The sequence below is a fragment of the Pogonomyrmex barbatus genome, unplaced genomic scaffold (genome assembly GCF_055798465.1).
Source record: "Pogonomyrmex barbatus isolate J1 unplaced genomic scaffold, ASM5579846v1 scaffold11, whole genome shotgun sequence".
Taxonomy (NCBI): domain Eukaryota; kingdom Metazoa; phylum Arthropoda; class Insecta; order Hymenoptera; family Formicidae; genus Pogonomyrmex; species Pogonomyrmex barbatus.
This window is the reverse complement of record NW_028297107.1, coordinates 2,532,809-2,549,900: the sequence shown is the minus strand read 5'-3', so window position 1 is coordinate 2,549,900 and position 17,092 is coordinate 2,532,809. Positions and strand designations below refer to the sequence as shown.

General features: G+C 39.5%; 1 protein-coding gene across 5 annotated transcripts in view; it reads left to right on the top strand.

Moving 5' to 3' along the window:
* LOC105426076 (uncharacterized) overlaps nucleotides 1–17,092 on the top strand; it is a 122,922-nt gene that overhangs the window by 77,214 nt on the left and 28,616 nt on the right. For 3 of the 5 annotated variants that reach the window (XM_089071021.1, XM_089071020.1, XM_089071018.1), the window contains one exon: nucleotides 5,684–5,727. The exons of 1 other annotated variant lie outside the window; for it this stretch is intronic. The gene's annotated coding sequence lies outside the window, so the exon portion shown is untranslated. Of the gene's footprint in view, nucleotides 1–5,683; nucleotides 5,728–10,471; nucleotides 13,780–17,092 lie in introns of those variants that run through there. One more of the 5 variants, XM_011637146.3, reaches the window with a different exon arrangement.

Here is a 17,092-nt window from a genome sequence, read left to right as displayed (position 1 = left end):
CCTAAAAAAGGGGCTATATACCCTTTCAGCATCTAACAGCGGTGACAGAGGCGAGTGGGCGGACGGTGGGAAGGGGCGAAATGACCGGTCGATCCATTTTCTTCGGTCGCGTCTGTTCGTTACGTCTTTTTCCACTTTTCCCTTTTCCACGCTCGCCGTTCAGAACAATGGCTCCGCGTTTTCTCGTCCTGCAGGGAGAATATTCCTCTCTCGGTCGCAAAAAAGATCGCTCGGCCGGCTGGAATACACGATGCAAGCGGCATGAGTCGGCTATAGTCGGAAAGAAAGCATTGCGAAGAACTATCTCGCTGAATTTATTGGCTTCTGTTTTCGTGACGCGCGCGCGCGCGTAGTTTAAGTCTGATATCGAGTCGTACGACTAATTCTGAAAAGCGTTTTTCAGGCGGGCGTGTAAAACCGCGCGCGCAAAAAAATCCCATTTTCGAAAAATTATTTATTTTCTTCCCGGCAAGATTGATTATCTCTTTCTCGAAAAGACACTAGTGAACGTGTCTCCCGATCCTGCGGGGTCGTAATCGCGAGTCCTTGCGACCGCACGGAATCCTTTTTGCGGTCTCCCGGCGCAGCGGTGAGCTCGGAGAGAAGGAAAGCTCGTAATTCTTCGAACGACATCGCGAGACGTTTCATTAAGCTTTCACGCCGGTCTTAATTTATTAACGAGCCGCCTGGTAAATAAATTATCCCCTCGGGCCGGCCGGAGGGGGTAAATTCGGCGGCTCGATTAATCGCCCGGTACGAACAATCGACGCGCTCGGACGCGTTATTCCACGTGTCACGATTAATCAATCGCCGATTAATTACGGTAATTGATGGGTAGGAGGACCCGTTAATTCGTCGCCGTGATAATCGCGGGGAGATTAGCGCGACCATTATTTTGATAGAAATGCAGTTGATTATGAGATTTCAAACAGAGTAAACAAAATCTATTGTGAAAAATACTTCGCGAGGCATCCATATCGTATTTGATGCGGAGCGACAGGTAAACAAGATGTAAGAACATGTAAAAATAATTGCTATTCGGATGGAAGAGTACACTATAATTATTTCTACGTTTCTCCGACCGGAGTTGCATAATGTAAATTGTTTGTTGCACTTATGCTGACGGTAGATTATTAATAGTTCATCTACCGTATCTCCGATAAACTTTCCTTCCGAAGCGAATGATAAATAAGAACCTTCTAATTAATGCTTTGTTCCGCGTCTGATCATTACATTACGAAGCGAATGAAGTGATAAATGCAGCGAAGCAGGTCAATTTGATGTTCTCGACATGCATCGCTAAATTAATAAATAATTCCTTTCGCATCTCGTGAATAAATAATGAAATAAACATTTATTTTGTCCGTGCAAATGTTGATTAGCTAACGTATACTGCAAGTCCATTCTTTGTTTATTAGCTCATTACGAAAATTTTGCTTTTGCAAAATATTTTATTATTATGGTGATAATTATTACTCAGTTTTATTACATAATTTTGTTATATAATTTTAATACAACTTTGAACGCTGCTTTGTACTACCGTTTATTTTCTGTTTCCAACGCTTGTTAATACTTGTTATGTGATTTTATACTGGATATAAAGTTACTGAAAACATGAATATCGTCGAATGTAACGTGCACTTTAATCTCTCTAATGTCAAAAATTTATCAACGAAACAGATTCATGTACGATGCAATTACATTGATTACTTGCGAGTATCTAGAAAATGGATTCGTTCTATAAACTGCAAACGCGCAAATAATCTTCGTTCAAGTGATTTTGGTCCTGGGAAAACTTTGAAAGAAAGTAACCAAGGAGGATCTTTCACCCCGCCGTAGAATCCTTTTAATTAATTAATTAAGAGTTTATCTCCGCGCGTCGAGAGTTTATCGTTGTGATCTAATTAACAAACCTGAACTCGTTCGGCGCACCCTTTCGGGATTTATTTATCAGAAAATATAAATGTTGATTTTCTCGGAGATTATTCGCCCATGAATTGAATTAATAAAGGAGACTCTGTCGTCTCAGTCGGCGCGATATAAAACGCGGAATAACGGGAATATTAATTAATAGTTTATCTTGCCGCTACTAAATAAGTTTGCAGTTGCTGTAAACCAATTAACTGTTGAACAGAAATAAGCCCTGGTGCTCTCCGTATTTGCATTCCAAATGTGAAAATAGTTTTTGTTTCGTCATAGAAATAACTCGAAGAACTATTTGGATTATCTCTTGTTATTCTCTTGAGAAACCGCGTATTAATTTATTAAATAAATAGTTATTTAACATATAAGAGGAACTGAACGTACGTATCGGTACATTTTTAAATGTTAATTAAAATTTTATTATCAACAATTTATTGAACAATTTCATTATTTCAAGTTTATAGGCTATATATAAACTACGAATAATTTATCACGTTATTTGATGAGAAGGCACTTTTCTGTAAGGTATATTAAAAACGTTAAAAAAATTTTATAATTATTCTAAAATTAAACGAGGAATGGATCGTTCTTGCGGTTAGCCGCGTCATCATCGTGAATTTTCATCTTCAAAAGAACGGCTACTTTTTGCCCTTACTGCTGAGGCCAACTAGCGAATAATTAGCGAGATTAATTAGCGAAATGTAGGACGTATTGGCAGGTGCCCGCGACAGGATTACGTGCGGCAATTTAATCCGCTTCGACGGCATCGTGCGGCCCCTTCTGCCGCGTGCGAAATGCAGTTTGACAATTGGCAGTCGTAAAAAAAGCTCAGCGGGCGCTTTCGAGTCGAGGATTATGAACAATACCGCGGCGATGGAAGGAGCATCCTGCCGGACAAAGAAGCGAGATCGCTCGATTCTTCCGAACGAAGTCGGTGATCCCCGTCGCTTCGTTCGCAATTATTTTTTTTTTTCTTTCTTTCTTTCTCTCTCTCTCTTTCTTTTTTCCCCTACCGCCGTTTTCCCTTTCCTCGCTGTATAAATGGACGTCGCGATTAAACGGGCGGACGGGAATTGTTCGGACTCATCGCGGCCGAACAAAAGCCGCGTCTCGTATTTTTATTTGCGCCCGATGCCGGGCACGTTGTTATCAGGTGGTGGCAGCGACGGCGGGTTCAGCTTCGGCGACGCCATAGAAATGAGCTTGAAACGGTAACGAGGGAGAATACGTACAGTTAAAACTGCGTTAGCTTCGTGGAATTCTGTTAACCTCTGGCCTTTTTTCGCAGCTCTCTGTACTACACGTCCAATTCAAGTCGTCTTTCCGAATTAAGAAAGCAGAACATAGAAGCAAATGTGGAAGCGCTTATATATAGAGCACAGACAATTGGTTCATTAGGCGAAACGGGGGAAGAAATTGTGTGGCATGTATATGAATGTACTGTCTCGCGAATCTATCTGATTTTACTTCTCGTTTTCTCAAATTTTCGTTTTCTCAAATTATCACTTCCCTTCAATTCGCGAGAGTAAGATAAAACATTCTCTAATTTTCAATGTTAAAGAATCACGCAGTCGGGTAAAAATTCACAAATGCGCAAATTATCTTTGTGTTTTTTTTTTCTCTCGTGCTCTACTCCAGTATAAATCTTTTACCTCCTCATCGACTACCACAGTGACTATACCGTGGCGCTTTTGAGATTCCACGATTTAGGAACGCGAAATTCAGGTCAACATAAAAATGTAACTCGATTCGGTTGATCCCTTCATCCTCGCGCGACTTCCTTCCTCTTACTCCTCGCGCGCGTAAAGTCACCCCCGAATCGCCTATCTACTATGACTTAATCCTTGAGCGACGAGCTGTATTAATCATTAAAACCGACAGCCGCGCAGATACGAGGCTTTTAGCGATGAATGGCGTCGAGTCGACCTTAAATCTCAAATCGCTCGTAAGTATCGCCATCGCCAGAAACTTGCAGACTATGCGAGACTTTTAACTGCCGCATCCTGCCTCCGTGCCCCCTCGGATCCCTCGCTCTTCGTCGCGGCTTGATCCCAACCCCTTTCTTCGCCCTTTCGCGCGATCGCGAGATCGATAAATCAGGACTCCGGGCTTGAAATGCACGTGACCTCGATATCTCGCTTCTTTCTCTGTCGGCTCGCTGTTTCTCTTACCAGCGGAAGCTTGAGGAGACTAAATTACGAAACCGCGCGAAATCTGGGTCTCCATCCTCTTAGCAAAAAGTCGTGAGCGAACGAGCATTAATTTCGTTGCGTTGTGAGTCTTTCATGTGAAATCTATAGGAGTTATTGGCGATTATCTGCTTGTGTGATTGTGGAGAGAAATTATTTTTATATTATAGCCTTAAACGAGTGGAATTTACAAACCTAATATATTTAAAGCTTTTAAATCAATGCACGGTCGACACACAAAAGGAATAAAAAGAGAGATTGCACTTAAAAATAAAAAAGGTCTTTCTGTTAATAAAAGATAATGCTACAGTGCGTATTAAAATTATATTGAATATAATCTGCTTTAATATTAATATATTTAAAGCTTTTGAATCAATGCACGGTCGACGCACAAAAAGAATGAAAAGAGAGATTGCACTTAAAAATAAAAAAATAGTCTCTCTGTTAACAAAAGATGCTACACAGCGCATTAAAATTGTATTGAATATAATCAGCTTTAATATTAAATATATAAGATATATATATATATATATATAAAATATACTATAACAAATGCTGTAAAATGCATATGTAATCTCCTCCATTTTAAGAAGTATAAAATTCATAGATGTAAAATTGATCCCTTAACAATCTTGTTACTGCTACAATCTTTAATACAAGTTAGAACATAGGTAAATTAATAACTTTTAGCTCTTTACTTTGAACTCTGGACTTTTAAAGACTCCCATCTTTCGCAACTCGCAAATCCAAACTTAAAACTTTAAAACAATCAGACGTGAAAGCTTTCAACAGCCAGCGCTCGAAGTGTTTAAAATAACTATGTGAGTGTGAGTGTGAGTATGAGTGTGTGTGTGTGTGTGTGGCGCGCGCGCGCGCGCATCGAGAGATAGACGTTGGATCGAATAAAATAATTGGTTTTCCGCGCAATGTGCAGGGATGACAGGAAACATTCGGCTCGGTGTGCCGTGAAGACTTAGCTCGGCAAGAGTCACAGGCATTACTGTTTATAAGCCCTATTTCTCCGTGTCTTTAGTTAGCACGAAGCTTACGAAAGTTTCGTGACAACTCGTTTAAATGGCGTCCTCGTGGCGCCCCCGGCTAATTCTTTCGGTATCGGCTTATAGGGTATTTCTTCTGTTCCTCGCCTCGTGATAGGGATCGCTTATTTCCTTCGCCTGTTACTCTTTGTCAAGTTCGCGATACGCTTCGCACAAAGGATTAATGTCACCGCGCGGTGATCCTCCCGCCGGATATCCCGTTATTGTCGTAGCGTTACCCTCGGTTTCTCGTAAAGGAGTAAAGCAGTTGCTCTTGCTGTGGCGGCAACGTTTCGTAAATATTATGCCAACGTAAAATTGTATTATTATTCGAGCAGGAAGCTTCCAACAAGTTTGCCGTACCAGTGCGAGTATCGATATAAATTATTGCGATAATGATCGTGCGTATGTGCGTAATTGTACGTGTAAGCGCACTTACCAAGTTTTACCGACAACGCGGTACGGCCGCAATAAGAATTTGAACGAAACGAAGAGTCTAGTTGTTACTTCATTGTTCTCTATTCATTGTTGCAGATCGGTGGGCCAACGAGGAGATAAGGACCCGTGCAGTCTTAAAGGTAAGGCTCTCGTCCTTGTTTCAAGTCCTTCCAAGTCGAAATTCAAATTTCCAGCTAACTCTCTGCGAGAACTAGATATCTCTGGCAAGACTTTGCCGCATTGGAACTCGAAATTGCTATTGTTCTTCGGTCTTCGCCGACTCCCCGGCGCGCCGATTATTATAATTAATTATCGCTACGGTGAAAATTTGCGTCCCGTCGACAATTCGCGCGTAAAGCGTGTACATTTAGCGCGCACGAGAAATCGCATGAACGCACAGATCGCATTATTCGATTCGCTCGCTCGCGAAAAGCTCCAAGGAATGGGCAAAAAGCCCGTGAGTTAAGCTCGCGAGACGCGAGAAACGTTCGTACACGCTTTGTGACATCGTCTGATACGCGCGGGAATGCATACGCGAATGCACCCTGAGAATGCAACGTAGCGGAATTTATTTCCACGTAGCTTTAATTTAAAATTTACAAGGAACCTTCCGTATCGAAAGTGATAATAATGACAATGCCCGTGAGTAACTGCTTGTACTAGCTTACCTGTGAAGCTGCTAGAATATAATTGGCAAATATATTTTGTTATTAGTTGATATTTTGAATTTTCACTACGGAGAGTAGAGCAGACATCTGTCATTGAACGCCACGCGAAACATGTCACACGTATCAAAGATTGTTCGTTCGATCATAAAAATTGAATAAGAAAGATTAGAGTCACAGGAGTGCATGGCTGTTAATAAAAACTTTTTGCTGAGTCGTGCGATGCGGTGGTTGCCGATATTTTTTGTCTATTAAGGACGTTGTCGTGCTAAATGCAATGACTTTGGCACACTTTGCTCGTGCTGGAGGTAAGTGTCATCACCACGACAATTAATAAAGTTTAATCGGAAATCGCGGCTCGATCGCACTTAGGCCGTCCTTCCTTCGAAATTGACGAATAATTTAATGATCCACGGAATTACAGAAGATTTACAATTGCCATCAATCATAGCGCAATTCTATGTCGTCTTCGAACAGTTTTGCTCTTAAATGGAAAAATTTATATGAATGTGTTGAATATAATTTACATGTAATAAATGTCATTGTCGTTCTACGCTTGAACGTTTGAAACTGAGAAAAATAAATGATTCATGTTTATAAATTAAATAACTAAATAATTAACCAGTTTTATTAAACGTTATTAAAGAAGTATATTCCATTATAGTCCATTTTACGTTATATATATCGTAATACGCTTGTCATATATCAATTTTCCAACAAGTACAATATTTAAAGCACATTTTTGTTGATGCTTTTAACATTAATTTTGCAATATTTAAAAATAATTTTTATAAATTCAATAACTAATATTATGATAAAGTGAAAATAATACATTTACAATCCATAAACCAAATTAAATTCAATGGCTTGAAAATAATAACTAGTTCAAATAATTGAAAACTTTAAATAAATTCGATATCACATTATTTGAATATTTACAAAAATATAAATGTTATGTAAGAGAAAAAATTATATAAAACTTATAATAAAGATAAAATATGAGACACATAAAGAAATATATACAAAAATTTACAAATATTTAATCACACTAGATTAATTAATAAAAAAGGAATGAAAATGAATAAAATATATACTTGTCGAAAAAATCGAGGATTAATTTATAATTATTTTATATATAATTTATAATTATTTTCTATGTAAAATAGTTTTTTAAAATGTCATCTTATCAAGAGACACGGGTAGGATTTTGCATCAAGTTTATGCGCAACGAAGTTGCACAGACTTGCATGGGATTGTGGTTCCATTTGCGCGAGTCTCGACAACAAACGTAACTCACATTTTCATATCTCAGCAACAACTAAACTGATTGCGTTTAAATTATATTTAAACTACATTTAAACTATATTTAATTGAAAGCTGAGGTTTGAATTGCATAAAAAAGTGTTTTTTTTTTTACATTGTTATTAAAACACATGATTTATTCCAATTTTATTAATATAAAAAATATATTTTAGAAATTAAAACATTACTATTTTTAGAATCTTGTAAGGACACATTTTGAATTTGATATGCAAAAAAGATAAATTTAATAAATAATACATTAAAAACGCGGTGATTTAATATCAACGAACCAGTAAGGTTTGGAAAAATTGATACATCTAAACTATTTAACGTCCTAACTAATATACAAGAATGCGGAATAAATAAATCAAATCTTGTTGAATATTTGCTGTATATTTAATCTGTATTAAATACGCTAAGTTGATATCAACTTCTTCCTTTTCGTATTTCTTATTTTCTTCGTCATTAGATACGCTATGAATGGAGTATCAGTGTGCTTTCAGCATTGCAGTCATCTTTCCAGTAGTAAACTTACACTCTTTGCACATGATTAATGCTTATTTTATCAAAATGTTTTCATACCCACTTTGATTGTGCCATTACGTTTGCACAATATTACAAAGCGCATGTTACTAAATGTTGAATCTATTATACCAGAAGAAATATTCAAAACTGTTTAGAAAAGGTCAACAGAGACACAAATTCTTTCTTAAATATAGTTATATTATCTGTATCTTCTCTAGTAGTAAAGTCGTGTCATTTTGCATTTTGCAAATTAGGCCTGTCTAAATTTGGCAAAAAAAAAGTAGATAAACTCTATTGTCTGTTCTTGTTTGTTCTTCTCTTTGTCTCCCTTAATGAAACGAATTAGAAATGTTTAACTCGCAAGCAGTGTTAGATAGGTTTGATCTAAATATTATAGTACTTAAGATATTAGATATAAAGAGATATATATATATATATATATATATATATATATATATATATATATATATATACTGTTATTTGATATATTATCATTTATATATTATCATTTTCAATATTTAACTTGCAATTGTATCATTATTATTATTTGCTATTATTTGCTACTTCACAATCTGTAATTAAAATTCGATAATTAGTATCATGTATAAAAAAATGTTTTGTTTATATATATTATTTGATTATTAGTTTAAACTTTATTCTTCTTTATTATTTATTTAAATGTCTGAATAATCGAATGTTTACTGAAGTATTATTTGCGTTTGAAACGTTTGCATTCAAAAATGAAAATTTTAATCAAACATTGAACATTTAAATACTAAAAAATACAATGAATTTAAATCAAATTATAGTAAATATTCAATTAAATAAGATTATTTCATTTTAATATTTACATATATTATATTTAACTAATATTTGTAATATTTTATTAAATTATGTATGTCAAACATGTGCCTTTAATCATTTTTAATAATGATAAACATTATATTATATATTCAATTCTTTTATACATGTTGTAAAAAGATTAGATGAATTAACAAAATTTAACAATCTTTTCAGTTGTGAATCGCGATGATCTTTGTATGCAAAGAAAAATGATGAATACAGATATTACAGAAGACGAATAAAAACCTTATGATTGTTGTTAAATTAGGACTATTAGATTAAATTGTGGAGTTCACCGATTTTAGTTTTACCTAATATGGAAGTGCAGTCGAGAATAGATAACCCGTATATTTGCACATAATCTCTAAGTTACAAATTCTATTAAGCGGAAAAGGATAGAGGTGCGACTGAAAGATTAAAATTACTGAGTATTTCATTAAAAGGAAGGATTGCGTTCTCGCAATTCTTTTTTTCTGTTAAATAATGTGGCACTTTGCCTTGAAAAAACTTCTGGCTCGATCGTTATTTTTAATTGGATTGATAAATTCTCTTGATAAATTTTCATGGGTTTCCAAAATACATAGTTATACATATATGTATATTGCTTGTTTTTATAAATCATTTTTATAAACAATTTAAAGAAATTTTTAATCAGTTTGATCAACGATCAAGTTGTCAGTTCTTTTAAATATTTAACGAAGTAGCAACATTTTTTTTGTCAACATAAAATTTCTCTTTGTTAAAATCAAATCTTTCTTTGTTAAAGTACAATCTTACTTTAATTGCGATATACGTAGCATAGCTACGTCACTGAACATAGCAAGTACATCTGCACGCAGTTTTTGCGCCTCAGTCTCGGCTTTAATTCGCGCGTTCCCCTTTTTGTCACACTCGGTGGAGAAGCGACCCTTAATTACGGCTGACCGAGCGGCGATTAAACTCCGCTAATTGTCGACGCCGATGACGCCGGACTCCGATAAACGCTGCGCCATTTTGCAAGCCTGCATTGAACGAGATGCGATCCTACCGTCGTTTTATTTAATCGCTAAGCAAAATGCATTTCCTTGATCAAATATTATAAATATTTCCAAAAGATACATAGGTCTAAATATGATTTAAACTTATATCCTGAAGACATCTGTCTCAAAGTTGCTACAAGATACATTTCTCAGGTTTATTGCGTTTCTTGCGAGAAATTCTGTACGATTCAAAGGGTATGAGGGTGCGCTGATACGAGCTATGAAAGAAAAAGACGGACCAAAAGGTACCGAGGGAGGAACGAAATCGCGATGGAGGGCGGACGTCATGGACGGGAGATAACGTTATCAGAATTGCCTTCGGGAACTCTACTAATTTTAACTAACAGTGGAAATATCGCAAAACTTTTGAGCCTTCTCGCCAAACAATTTATCTTTCTATCTCTACGAGAGATAGATAGAGAGAATCAGGGGGAGGAAACGCGTGGAGAGAATGAGAAAGTTGGAAGAAGAGGGGGGGGGAGAGAGAGAGAGAGAGAGAGAGACGGGGTGGGAAAGGGAGAGGGAGACAGAGTTTCGGACGCCCTCGACTGGTAGCCTCTTACTTATCCACTCGCTTTGCAGCGCCGGCAGGGGTGGGAGTTAGGGAGAAAGGGGAGTTTAGTACGCCTTTAAAGTACGGTATAACCCTGGAAATTATAGCACGCCACTGGCGCAGTATGCTCGGCGGTGGCAACTTAATAAGCCGATAGGATACGATCTGCGCTAGCGGGGAGGCCCGTAAGCTCTCTCGCGCTAATTATTTGCGATTATGACTTCGTCGGCGAAATGATCGCGCGTGTTGATATCTCGCTCTGCCTCTTATAAATAGCCCCACGGCGACGTTTTATTTCATCAGATAGTTTTTCGCCGAGGCATTAATCTCGTTTCGGTGTACTTTGTGGAAATACAGCTCTTGCGGTAAATAAATGTCTTGTACAATTATGTTAAAATCCCATCGCGATAGTCCCGGCGTTCACGAATCAACAAGTCCACGATAGTTTCCTGAACTTGGTTGCCTTTTCGATTCTCTCTCTCTCTCTCTCTCCCCCCCCCCCTCTCTCTCTTTCTCTCATCTTTTTCGCTCGCGTAGCGATGTGACATATCGGCGTTATTATTAGCCCGTTATTTCACGTGTGATTACGTCGCAGTTGCAATTTGTGCCATTTATCCGACGGCGTCTAAACCACCGCAATAAGTCCGTTCAATCGATTTCTCCCGAGAAGCGTACCCATATATTGTTATTTTATTACGCCGCGGTACCCGTAACGATCGCCGTATCGCGCAAGGGTGAAACTTTGAATACCGTAATTACCAGCGCGAATTTCCCGCAGGAGGCGATAAAGGGACTCGTCGGACTTTTTTATACCGCGTATGCAAATCTCGATGTCACGGGCGCGCTGTAACACGGCGGGTTAACGTTTACCACTTCGCCTCCGCCGTTCCGTCATCCCCCACACGAGTGGATATCGTTGATATAAACGGCCAGTAGATACGGACCCTGACGGGTCCGCTCGGATTGCATTAACTACGCGCCATAAGAAGGTCGCTATTGAGTTTTGCGGCAGTTTATCGCAGCCGTAACTAGAACGGCTTTATGCCGCTCTGATAAGCTCACGGGGATGACGACGTACGTCATCTCGCTCCTGCGTTATCGTCGTACTGGGCTTATTATTCGGAGAAACAGACGGAATCTCGTTTTCTCGCGAGAGAAAGCGAGAGAACGCGCGCAATAATCGGAAAAAACCGGAGAATTAATTGGATCGACAAAAAATGCGAATATCTCGCGATACAAATATATATTGACAAGTATCTTATAATAATATTTTATAATTGTAATTTTTCGTTTTATAAAGTATAATATTTAATGTAAGTTCGAATTATGCGTAAAATCTGAACATTTTTTGATTTTTGTTGAATCGTCGAAAAAAAATGATGATAAATGATGTAAAATGCGTTCTTAAAATTTTAATTGTTTGTATCATCTGAGACATGTTGTGCAAACGGAAACTATTAAAAATTCAAACGTATTTTTTTTTTTAGTTACATACGGTAATTACATACGGTTTTTCCTTCGTTTAGCACGATCTTGCTAAGTCTCCGTTTTTTTACGTTAGTTAGAATTGTTAGTAGCTTAAATTCGATTCACGATTTAATTGAAACCTCATGCGGAATTCCACCTAAACGATGCTCGTCGCTAAACTTTTTTAATTTGAACAAAATGCTTACGAGGCGGTTTGCAAGCGGTCTGTTTTCTTTTTTTTTTTTTTTTTTTTTCGTTGGAGAAAGAGAGGTGAAGTATCCGAAAGGGAGATGGGATGAAAAAAAGGTATCGAAAATCAGGGGCATACAGAGGAGGGAGAAAGAGGGAGACATGATAGCAAATGCGATTTTGTCTTTTGATGACAGTAAACACCATTTTGTGCAACCCAGAAATTTTTTTCGCTCGGACGAGGTGGAAATATTCGTGTATGACGGTTAAAACGAAGAGGAAGCCGTCGGATATGTTGGCTTCCTCTGCGTTTTATATAGCAGAAATTCGGATCTATATTAAATCCTACTAGCAGCCTGTGTTGATTTTAGTATGGCGCGACCGGCGGTCGTTCGGTTTGCCGTAGGAATTGCCCATACTGAAAAAGCCAATCCGCTTGATTGCGGCTCCGAAAATGTCCGCTCGCGGTGGCCCGTCTCGCAAAATTCGATCGACAGGCGACGAGTGACGGGAGCTTGCAAAAATTTTATTAGATTATTTCACGCGAAACGTCCGTCTCGGTTTTATCCGCACGTCCATTTCTGGCTCATCACGAACTAATTAAATTAGACGAGAGATTGAGGATATCCTCTTTATATCTTTTTTTCTTTTTTTATTAAAAAAAAAAAAAAAAGAAAACTATTATTGATAAAAAGGGAAATAAAAAATGTTTCGAATATACGTTTCACGAATTGCCACGTCAATATATTTACTTGAATAATATTTGCGAACAATCAATATCGATGTATGAGACGATATTTATGAGTTCGAGAGTTCGGGAGGTATTGTAGGCCGCTTGTATTCCTACCTCCCTTGTCGCTTACGGGAACTCATTCGAAATTGTCAATTTCGCCAAGTTGCATCTCGCCGTTTCGTTAATGAACAAACGCTGCCGCTCCATGAAACATCTTTCCGCCAGAACGACTTTTCCCCCCAAAGCTTTCTAAAGATCTCGATGGGGATCAGTGCGACGCTCGGGCGCACATCAATGCGCGCGCAGAGGCACACGCGGCGTATTTTCCATAGCGAAAATCACTTTGCATGTTCTCGATCGTAATCAAATCCTCTCGAGACCAGCCGAGTTATTAATCGTCATTAGCAACGACCTTTCGTTCCTCTCCGCTTCCGCCGAGGGCAGGGGAAATTTCAACCAGGGCTCTTCTCCGCTACTATGTGCCGGAAGTTCAGCTCGCGTTTGTTACACTCCTCTTGATCGGACGTAGCTATCGATTCGGTTCTGACTGAAGAAAAATGGTGGCCACTCTGCGTCCCTCTCCGGAGATTGACTCCCCGATCACAAAGCGCGAGAGTATTCTTCCCTTTCACTTTTTTCGCTTCTTCCTCCCCACGTCCATCATGGCCTTTCCCCTCCTCCCCCCCCTCCCCTCCGGGGAAACGGGAGCCGCAATTAGTTGGAATTTTCAACATGACACTCACGTTGATGGCCACGTCACCGGTCGTTTTGGTGCTACGCTCGCTAATTGAAGCGGTGGAATGAAAAAACTCGCATTCCTCGCTGGAAAAAGTCACCGTATGCACATCGATTGCTCCTGGACGATAGCGTAGCGAACCCGCGACCACATGCAAGAGGTAAGTCGCACGCTCGCTCGACCTGAAAGTCTCGCGTGAAGCGGGCATTACGGCCGGAAGTTTCGTGCGCGGAGCCAGGCTAGTGAAGGTAGTTAGAGATTCTTTAATAACAAGAGGAAGAGGACGTTCCCTCGGGGGAGGGAAACTTAATTAAGTGCTAGTGGCGGGCCGGAATTTTTTTGCGGCCGTGTAATAAAAGATTATGCTAACATAAGGTATACAGGGCTAACGAACGGCAGGTTTCGCGTTGACTCTCGAGTTCGCACCGCCATCGCCTCCGCCACCTCCGCCACCTCCGCCACCTCCGCCGTTTCCTTTCCCTCCGCCGCCGCCGCCGCCGCCGCCGTCGCTTAGAGGGGAACGAATTAAATTACGTTGTCGGCCGTATATTTTTTCTCGGGGCGCGGGATTGAAACGTTCGTCTATATCTCGTAGAGCCCCGGCCCCGGCTGCGATGAGTGTATCACGGGGGTTGTTCTTTCCCGAGGCGCGGGTAATTTAGGCAGCGCGCGGCGGATTTATATTCGCGATGCTTTGTGAGCGATTCTTTCATAAAGTGCCACTTAATTATCTGTCCTACGCGCACGGTGTCTATTTTGTAAACGATATTTTACGTCGTATTGTTTCGACGGGGAATGAAATGCATAATACACGCGGGGGAGAATATAAAGAGTGCGCCGCGTAAGGAAAGATACCGGGTGATTTGGAGGGAGAGATATTTCGCCGAATGCGCGAATATTCTGGAGTTTTTGTGTTTAAGTTTGTGAAAATTATCGTTTCAACGCAAATCCTTCGATTAACCGCGGTTGCAAATGAGGTTGATGGTAATGGCGATAACGACCGTTTGTACTGGATTGACGTATGCGTTCTCGGATCAAATTACAGCGTTAAGAAGATCAGGACACCGTTGTGTAGCGCCGGGGATTATTATTATTCCATCGAGCGTCGCATTATTATGCGGTGGGTCCACTCTCTCTCGTCACGTCGCGCAATGTTAGGTAATCCACGTTGCTCGGACGAGCGAGATCGCGATTCGCCATGCAACCCGAAATTATGCGCGCTATCATTTCTGCCGGTGAATTAATGTAAACAGCCGCGATATAATGCCCGAACGGCGGCCGAATAGCATCAATTATGTCGGCGCGCGTGTAAATAAGTGCCGAGCGCGCTACGAAAATTATTATAATATATCCGCGCGACAAGCGCGTTTAATTGCACGGCGCGTTTGTCGCGTTCGTCAACTATTATTAATCGCGGATCCCGACTAACGTTAATTATCCGTACTAGATATATCGATTTGCCCCATTCGAGATATTTTCTCATGTTTGATCGCTGACCTATTCCCTATTCCGTTACACAGCTCGACATACAAACATCGATTTTATATAAAAGACACATCGTCTATTTTTTACTAATTTAATACTAATTTAATAATCTTTTTACGTTTTAATGTGATTACAGTCTTGAAAATTTTTGATCACGTTACGCAGTTTTGAGTTAATGTTAAAGATGTTTTTGCTTATTAAATTCAATATTATTAAATTTAATTATTCAATGTAATATAATATTATATTTCCAACTTTGAAATAAATATTACTTTACAAAATTGAATAATAATCAACATGTAATTTAAAAATACGAAGATAAAATAAAAAATTATAAAAAATAAAATATAAAATTTATAAAAATTTATAAAAATTTATAAAAATTATTATTAAGCAATATAATATAAATCGAAAATAGGAATAATATATTTATTCCTCTTAATCATTGGAACGAATTTCATTTTAGGATTTAAAGTTTTAACAATGTATTTAATTTGGAACAAAAGTGAAACAAAATTGAATGGAAAAAAACTTTTCCGGCAAGTAGTATTCCGCAGCTGTAACATGATAAAAAGTATGTTAAAAAAGTACTCTTTTGCGAGTGGAATATTAAATTTCTTCATATTGTAACGTAATAGAGCATTTTGTAGACCGGAATTGTATTCAGCATAAAAAGTAAATTACGAAAAATGATTATTTTGTTTTTTTACAGATTTAAAAAAAAATCTTTCTTTTTCAAGCTGTATTATAGATGATAATGGACTTTATCTTGCCAACGCGAAGATTACACAATTCAATCTCGACACGTAACGAGGGTAAATGCATCAAGTAAATGCAGACTGAAGTTACAGCTTTACATCTCTCTCTCTCTCTCTCTCTCTCTCTCTCTCTCTCTCTCTCTCTCGACCTTTGTACGTTTTTTCAATGCTCTGGAATTCTCGAGAGTTCTCCTTATCGCGAATTCCTGGCGATATGGCGAAACTGTTGGCGACGCATCCTTAATTGCCGCAGTGTCGTTCGTGCCGCAATTGCACGGCGTCCGTTTCATCGCGTGGCCATCGGGATTAATAATGCAGGCAGTTTCCGGCGTACCGGAGGGGCGGCGGAAGTGCCGGTGAGAGGCGGAGGGGCGGGGGGGGGGAAGACGAGGCAGGGCCGCGAGTTTTCCCATTTCCCAGAGAAACTCCGAAGTGCTCTCGCTTTAGCATGCATCCCGTGGCGTAAGTGCGGCTCGCGCGAACGCTAAACCGCGTACGTGCGAGCGCTTTTCCGCCGGCGAGGCCGGCAACGAAAGTTTTCCCGCTCCCCCTCCCGTCCCCCCCCTCCCCCGAAGCGAGGTAAACTTCGCGCACGGCCGATGCGGCGCATTAACGACTTGATTATCCGCGAACTGTCGTCATTGCTGCGTACCTTGAGCTGCACCCGGAGTTCACATTTGCGGATAGTGCGGCGCGGCTCTTTGAATAAACCATGAGGTCGCAACTTCACAAACGCGCGCGTTAACTATTATATACTGTATTGTATAGTATATCGGTACTTCATCGACACTTCGCTCACGCACGAGAGATAGTAACGGCATCGTTCACGTTCCTGACATTATTTCGAGTCGAATTTTAGTCGTAGGAACGTCGAGAGACCGCGAATATTTTGATTTTTATGGAATACAATCGAGTACGCGGAATGATATCTTGATCGATAGTCTTTCCAGCCGGGCGATTAGATCGCCCCTCGTCGGAACAATCGCCTGGCATATTTCAGAATGATCGATCTCGTGAAAGCGATAGTCGGGCCGGCCCTTTTTCGCTACGGCGACGAAAGAGATTGATTCGATTACGTACAATTCGATCGGCACAATCGTGATAAAGTTTCGACTGTTCGACTGGCGCCTCGATTGGCAACTTGTCTGACGATTGCATAACCACTGGTTTAATCGAGAGAGAATTGCTCGTGATTTCACTTGACTTTTTAAGCACGGCAAAAAAATTCGC